Source organism: Trachypithecus francoisi, unplaced genomic scaffold (assembly GCF_009764315.1).
Source record: "Trachypithecus francoisi isolate TF-2019V2 unplaced genomic scaffold, Tfra_2.0 Lachesis_group13, whole genome shotgun sequence".
NCBI classification, from domain to species: Eukaryota; Metazoa; Chordata; class Mammalia; order Primates; family Cercopithecidae; genus Trachypithecus; species Trachypithecus francoisi.
In genome coordinates, this window is record NW_022681458.1 from 21,805,959 (window position 1) to 21,813,825 (window position 7,867).

Genomic DNA, 7,867 nt, shown 5'->3' on the forward strand with positions numbered 1-7,867 from the left:
CAGTGATGAACACAAAAGTTTATGCTTTTTTTTGTGGGGGGGATGGAGTTTTGCTCTTGTTGCCCAGGCTGGAGTGCAATGGCGCTATCTCAGCTCACTGCAACCTCCACCTCCCGGGTTCAAGTGATTCTCCTGTCTCAGCCTCCCAAGTAGCTGGGATTACAGGCGCATGCCACCACGCCTGGCTAATTTTTGTATTTGTAGTAGAGACGGGGTTTTTATCATATTGGTCAGGCTGGTCTCGAACTCCTGACCTCAGGTGATCTGCCCACCTCAGCCTCCCAAAGTTCTGGGGTTACATGTGTGAGCCACCATGCCTGGCAAGTTTATGCTCTTAAGAAGCTTACATTCTAGCCTGGGCAACATAGTGGGACTCTGCCTCTACAAAAAAAAATTTTTTTTAACTAGCTAGGTGTGGTGGCACATGCCTGTGGCCGCAGCTACTTGGGAGGCTGAGGAGGGAGGCTCACTTGAGTGCAGGAGGTCAAGGTTGCAGTGAGACAGGATCATGTCACTTGCACTCCAGCCTGGGTGACACAGTAAGACCCTGTCTCAAAAATAAATAAAATGGAGCTTTCATTTTCGTAGGGAAGGCAGACAATAAACAAACAAGAACATTCCAGATAGCAATAAGCATGTAAAGAAAACAAGGCAGGATAATGGGAAGGAAAGATATGCAGGGGCTGCTATTTTAGACTGAACAGAGAAGAAGCCACTCTATAAGAAGGTGATATTTGTTTTTGTTTGTTTGTTTGTTTGTTTTTGAGACAGAGTCTTGCTCTGTCGCCCAGGCTGGATGGAGTGCAGTGGCACGTTCTTGGCTCTCTGCAACCTCTGCCTTCCGGGTTCACGCCATTCTGCTGCCTCAGCCTTCTGAGTAGCTAGGACTACAGGCGCCTGCTACCACGCCCGGCTAATTTTTTGTATTTTTAGTGGAGACAGGGTTTCACCGTGTTAACCGTCGATCTGCTGACCTTGTGATCTGCCCGCCTCGGCCTCCCAAAGTGCTGGGATTACAGGCATGAGCCACCGCACCCGGCCAGAAGGTGATATTTGAACTGAGGGCTGAATGGTGAGGAGTCAGGGAGGCAAGATCCGGAAAATGGTGCTCTAGACAGACAGAATAAGCAAGTACACACATTCATAGGTAGGAACCAGCCCAGTGTGTCCAAAAACCCAGAGTGAGGAAGGGAGAGAGCTGCAAAAAAATGAGATCATAGAGATGAAGGGTCTTGGAAGGAGAATGGCTTTTATATAAGTGTAACGGGAGGGTTTGAAGCAAGCGTCATTGGCTAGCTTGTGTTTCAGAGAGATGACTGCAACTGCTGTGTGGAGACTGCACTAGAGTTTCAAGCCTAGAGGCAGGAAGCTAGTTCAGAGGCTTCTGGAGGCATCTAGGAATAACGGGATGGTAGCAGGGGGTGGTGAGAAGTAGCTGGGTTGGCAGTAAAGTGAAGGACATACTAGTGTAGGCGGTGGCAGAGCTTCTCAACAGCCTTGCCTGCCCCTGCCCCAATTCTTCACTGGCAAGGTCCTGATTTTATTTGAGTATTCACCCTTGCACTTGCTCAAGGAAGATGGCTTTCCCCCAGACCTAGGGGTGTGTACAGGTTAGTCCAAACCATCCATGGCCATTTAACTCCCTCCCTCCAGTGACTGGTTTAGGCAAGAACTAGTGAGATAGAAGGGGGAAGTCTGCTAGGGCGCTTCAAGGAAAGGTTTTTCTCCCGATAAAAAGCGATGTGGGAGGAAGCCCCCCATTTCCTGCCTTAAGACAGAGTCATATAAGGTCATGATACTTAGAGCTGCTGTATCTTGTGTTCCTGAGGGAAGATGTCACCCGCTCTTTGAGGATGACAGAGCAGAAAGTTAGAAACACTGGAGTTATTGGTGACATGACTGAATCAACCCTGGAAAGGCCCTATACTCAGATTTCTTGTGGAATAATAAATACCCTCATTGTTCAAGCCACTGATAAGTTAGGCTTTCCATTATTTGCAGCCAAAAAATTCTAACTTAAAAGAGGGAGAGGGGAGAGAGAGGAAAATGATCCTAAAATAAAGATTTTATCTATTTATTTATTTATTTATTTATTTATTTATTTATTTATTTTTGAGACAAAGTCTCACTCTTTTCCCCCAGGCTGGAGTGTGATGGCGTGATCTCTGCTCACTGCAACCTCTGCCTCCTGGATTCAAGTGATTCTCCTGCCTCAGCCTCCTGAGTAGCTGGGACTACCGACACCTGCCACCACACCAGGCTAATTTCTGTATTTTTAGTAGAGATGGCGTTTCACCATGTTGGCCAGGCTAGTCTCGAACTCCTGACCTCAGGTGATCCGCCCACCTTGGCCTCCCGAAGTGCTAGTATTACAGACATGAGCCACCGCACGTGGCCAATCCTAAGATTTTAACTCAAGTACTTGAGAGGAAGATGATCATTCAGACTGGGAAGCCTAGAACAGAAGCAGTTTTGGCAGGGAGTGGGGTGAGGGTAGAAAACAGAGTTCCATGTTGACTGTGTTATGTTTGAGTTGTCTAATGGGCTTTCAAGTGGAGATGTCAAGAAGATAATTAGTCATATGAATCTGAAGTTCAGAGGAGAGGTCGGAAATGGAGATATAAATTTGAGTCATCAGCATATATATGACATTCATTTCTTTTTATCCTATTATTTCACTATTGTATGGGAGTGTATATACTCTAGTTCTATTCCTTTTTAAATAATTCCAAAAATGTTACAATAACTTTTTATTATGAATATTAAAAATATACCTAAAAGTAGAGATAATATAATAAAACCTCATATATTCATCACCAGGCTTCAACAATTGCTCCTTTGGGGAGAAAAATAAATGAAGGAAATAAGAGAACCTGAGACTGGGTTATGGGGAACACCATTTAAAGTTAAACTATCAGAGGCCACCAAGAAGGAGGGGCCAGGACAAAAGCTAGGAGCCAGTGCTGTCATCGAAACCAAGATAAAAGAATTTCAAGAAGGAAAGAAGAATCGACCACATGAAATGCTGCTGTGACTGGCTGAGAAAGATGAAGATGGAGATGTGTGGCCTTTGGATTTGGCAAGAGGCAGGCCACTAGAGACCTTGGCAAAGGCATCTCAGCAGGGCATGTGAGTCAAGTCTGCAGGGAGAGTATTGAGGGGTGAATTCATGGATATGTGATGAATAGGGCTACCCCTTTTGTAAAGGCTGTGCTGTGAGAAGGAAGATGGCTGGGAGATGCTCCAGTCTGGAAAAACTGAAGGATGAACATCACTAAGGCTGTGGCTCTACCTCTCCCAGATGGAGTCAGTGCAAACATTTTAGACTTTGAATACCTTGCTGCTGTGCTCCAAGATAAAGGTGAGACGCTGGGAAGGGGTCAGAAAAGAGGGAGATGATAATGGGAAGGGAGAAGAGGGAGAGAGACCCAGAGGGAGAGTACACATGTAGGTAGATGGGCTGAAAAGTAATTCAACAGGAGAGTGAATTAGAAAAGTAATTCAACATCTGGCAGCATTTTCTAGATTCTGTACATGTCTGTGAATGTCTAAAAGTTTTTAATCTGGTAAAATGGACCATTACCTGCATACTCACCCAGAGTTTATGGCCCTAATTCTGGGGATCTGTATACATCCTGAGGACACACACACACACAATCAGAAGCAGAATCTGTATTTCACTAACATGCCTTGGGCATTTCTTTCTTTCTTTCTTTTTTCGAGACGGAGTCTCGCTCTTGTTGCCCTCGCTGGAGTGCAATGGCATGATCTCGGCTCACTACAACCTCTGCTGCCGGGTTCAAGCAATTCTCCTGCATCAGCCTCCTGAGTCGCTGGGATTACAGTGCCTGCCACCATGCCCGGCTAATTTTATTTTATTTATTTATTTATTTATTTATTTATTTATTTTTGATTTTTGGTAGAGACGGGGTTTCACCATGTTGGCCAGGCTGGTCTCAAACTCCTGACCTCGCGATCTGCCTGCCTCGGCCTCCCAAAGTGCTGGGATTTCAGGCGGGAGCCACCGCTCCTGGCCACCTTGAGCATTTCTTCCTGCACCCATGTCTTCTCCATTTTGTCAGCTAGAAAGCATGCTCGAGGGTTGTAAACTCTTAGCTACAGTGGCCAGGGTATCATAAATGTGTAACGTGGGCTGATTGTATGAAGTTAAATGACAACAGACACGTGTGTTCTGTGTCAGAGAGACACAAGGAGTGATGAGGACTGTGGCGAACTGGAGGGAGCTTGTTGCCCATCTTAAGATGGTAGCTTCTACACACCTCTATTGTTGTCGTATTATTTTCCTATTGTTACTGTAACAAATTATAATAAAAATCATAGCTTAAAACAACACAAATTTGTTATCTGCCAGGGCAGGAGTTCCAAAGTCCAAAATGAGCCAGGTGGGCTGGGCACGGTGAATCATGCCTGTAATCCCAGTGCTCAGGGAGGCTGAGGCAGGCAGATCACTTGAGCTCACAAATTCAAGACCAGCCTGCGCAACATGGTGAAATCCTGTCTCTACTAATAAAAAAAAAGAAAAGAAAAAAAAAAAAAAAACTAGCCAGGCATGGTGGTGCACACCTGTAGTCCCAGCTACTCAGGAGGCTATGGTGGAAGGATGGCTAGAGGCCGGGAGATGAATGTTGCAGTGAGCCAAGATTGTGCCACAGCACTCCAGCCTGGGTGATAAAGCCAGAACTTGTGTCAAACAAAAACAAAAACAAAAACAAAACAAAACAAAACAAAAAATGGGGCCGGGTATGGTGGCTCATGCCTGTAATCCCAGCACTTTGGGAGGCCAAGGCAGGTGGATTACCTGAGGTCAGGAGTTCGAGACAAGCCTGGCCAACATAGTGAAATCCTGTCTGTACTAAAAATACAAAAATTAGCCGGGCATGGTGGTGCACACCCGTAATCCCAGCTACTCAGGAGGTTGAGGCAGGAGAATTGCTTGAACCTGGTAGGTGGAGGTTGCAGTGCACTGAGAGCTGAGATCACACTACTGCACTCCAGACTGGGTGACAAAGAGAGACTCCATCTCAAAAAAAAAAAAAAAAAAGCCCAAAATGGGCCAGGTGTAGTGACTCATGCCTATCTCAGCAGTCTGGAAGGCTGAGGCAGGAGAGAGCTTACAGCTAGAAGCTCTAGACCAGCTTGGGCGACACAGTAAGACCCCATATCTATAAAATATATACTGTGTGTGTGTGTGTGTGTGTGTTTGTTTTTGTTTTTGTTTTGAGACAGAGTTTTGCTCTTGTTGCCCAGGATGAAGTGCAATGGCACAATCTCGGCTCACCGCAACTTCTGCCTCCTGGGTTCAAGCGATTCTCCTGCCTCAGCCTCCTGAGTAGCTGGGATTACAGGCATGTGCCACTGCACCTGGCTAATTTTGTATTTTTAGTAGAGACCGAGTTTCACCATGTTCGCCAGGCTGGTCTTGAACTCCTGACCTCCAGTGATCTGCCTGCCTCAGCCTCCCAGTGTTGGGATTACAGGCATGAGCCACCGCGCCTGGCTGTATGTATATTTTTTTGAGAGAGAGTTTTACTCTGTTACCCAGGCTGGAGTGCAGTGGCTCCATCTCAGCTCACTCCTCCACCTCCTGGTTTCAAGCAATTCTCCTGCCTCAGCTTCCTGAGTAGCTGGGAATTATAGGCTCCTACCACAATGCCTGCCTACTTTTGTATTTTTAGTAGAGACAGGGTTTTACCATGTTGGCCAGGCTAGCCTCGAACTCCTGACCTCAAGTGATCTTCCCACCTTGGCCTCCCAAAGTGCTGGGATTATAGGTGTGAGCTACTGAACCCAGCCATAATATCTATATCTATATCTATCTATCTATCTGTATATATATATACACACACACACACACACATACACACACACACATATATGTATATGTATGTATATATATAGCTGGGTGTGCTGGTGCCTATCTATAGTCCCAGCTACTAGGGAGGCTGAGGTGGGAAGATTGCTTGAGCCTATGAATTTGAGAGCAACATTGCAGTAAGCCATGATAGCACAGCAATTCAGCCTGGGCAAGAGAGCAAGATCCTGTCTCAAAAAAAAAAAAAAAAAAAATGGGTCTTACAGAACTAAAATTAAGATGTTGGCTGGGTTGCCTTCCTTCTGAAAATTCTAGGGGAGAATCTATTCCTTGACTTTTCCATCTTCTACAGGCTGCACATATTCTTTTACTCACGGCCCCTATCCCTCTTGAAAGCCAACAATCACATCATTCTGACCTCTACTTACTTTTGACCTCTTCTTTATGTTTTAATTTTAATTTTTTGGTAGAGACAGGGTCTCACCATGTTGCCCAAGCTGGTCTCAAACTGCTAACCTCAAGTGATCCTCCCACCTCAGCCTCCTAAAGTGTTGGGATTACTGGCACGAGCCACCACACCAGGTCTGACCTCTTCTTCTTTGACTGTGACCCTTCTGCCTCCCTCTTTCATTTATAAGGACCCTTGAGATTACACTGGGCCCACCTGGGATAATCCAGGATCATCTCCCTATCTCAAGATCTTTACCTTAATAACATCTTCAAAGTCTTTTGCCATGTAAGGTAACAGTCACAGGTCCTGGAGATTAGGATGTGGATATCTTTGTGGGGGGGACGTTCTTCTGCCTACCATCTCTGAAGTGAAACAATTCTTCTGACACACATTTAGCAAATGCTAACCAGATGTGCTAAGCACTATGGTAGGCGCTAGAAACAAAGATGAATAAGACACAGTCCTTACTTGCAATAGTTTGCTATCTATAATAGCAAGATGGACATGTACACAAATAACTACAGCATGATGTGCTATATGCACTAAAATAAATGTCACAGCTACTTACACAGTGCCTTGATGTGAATAGGTACATCTCTAAATTCATCTGATACAATCTGAAGTTGTTATCCCAGTTTTCCAAATGAAGAATCTGCACCTGAAGGTCAAAGAGGTTTAGGGTTTTTCCTAAGATAGCTCAAGTCTCTTACTACATTCATTCTGCTAGGATAGGAGAGCATAAGGAAAAAGAGGTTCAGGGAAGGTCTGCAATCTACTGCCATGTGTCCTGTAGTCACCACGGCCCCTTCCTTTGTAGAGACCATGACCTTATTCCCCAAAGCAGCCAGTTTTCTTTTTATGAATGAGTCTTGTTCTCCCAACCAGAAGGCAAGTCTACTGGGAAGAGAGACCTTGTCATATTTCACTATATTCCTTTCCATGCCTTGCCTGTTTTGTTGATAGAGAGTTGCCATCACAAGTTCTTTCATGGTATTGTGTTGTGTTGTCAGGTGATGGGGGAGGGTCGGGTGAATCCTTTCCAAGCAATGTAGAGCCGGGAAGACAGGTTTCTTAAGATCTGCAAACCAGCAGCACCTGGGGCACTGCCAGATGACTTTCCCCAGTAAAGGGAGACAATTAGAAAATGCAAGGCAGGCCGGGGGTGGTTGCTCAGGCCTGTAATCCCAGCACTTTGGGAGGTTGAGGTGGGTGGATCGCTTGAGCTCAGGAGTTCAAGACAAATCTGAACAATATGGCGAGATTTTGTCTCTACTAAAAATTTAAAAAATAAGGCTGGGCGTGGTGGCTCCCACCTGTAATCCCAGCACTTTGGGAGGCCAAAGCGGGCGGACCATCTAAGATCGGGAGTTGGAGACCAGCCTGACCAACGTGGTGAAACCCTGTCTCTACTAAAAATACAAAAATCAGCCAGGCGTGGTGGTGCATGCCAGTAATCCCAGCCACTGGGGAGGCTGAGGCAGGAGAATCGCTAGAATCCGGGAGGCGGGTGTTGCAGTGAGCCAAGATCATGCCATTGCACTCCAGCCTGGGCAACAAGAGCACAATTCCATTTCAATAATAAT